Raw genomic sequence first — 413 nt, forward strand, 5'->3', positions numbered from 1 at the left:
TCACTAAAATTTTGTTAAGTTTACTAAATCATACAATTAGGTTTGTACCCAAATCATGCACTTATAATGGAATGTTGATTGGGTGGTTTTAGACAAATTGAGAATTTCTGTTATTCATTAGTGTGAGTATGAGTTATCTGATCGTAAAATTGCTTTTCATTTAGGCAAATATAGTTATTATGTTGAGATCAGTGTTATCTTACCCACACTATATGGAGAAAAATTGGATTTTTTTTAACATAAATACAGGCTCTAAAATAAATTTGCTTGATTCTGTCATGTAAGTGACTAATGTAGCCGATATAAAGCCACTCCAATTTGCCACAGACATCTATACCTGCTGCTCTATGGGAAGTGGTCAAGAAGCACTGATCCAGAATCCATATTAATTTGGGGGACCACTAATAGGAATT

The sequence above is a fragment of the Pteropus vampyrus genome, unplaced genomic scaffold, assembly GCF_000151845.1.
Source record: "Pteropus vampyrus isolate Shadow unplaced genomic scaffold, Pvam_2.0 Scaffold310, whole genome shotgun sequence".
Lineage (NCBI taxonomy): Eukaryota > Metazoa > Chordata > Mammalia > Chiroptera > Pteropodidae > Pteropus > Pteropus vampyrus.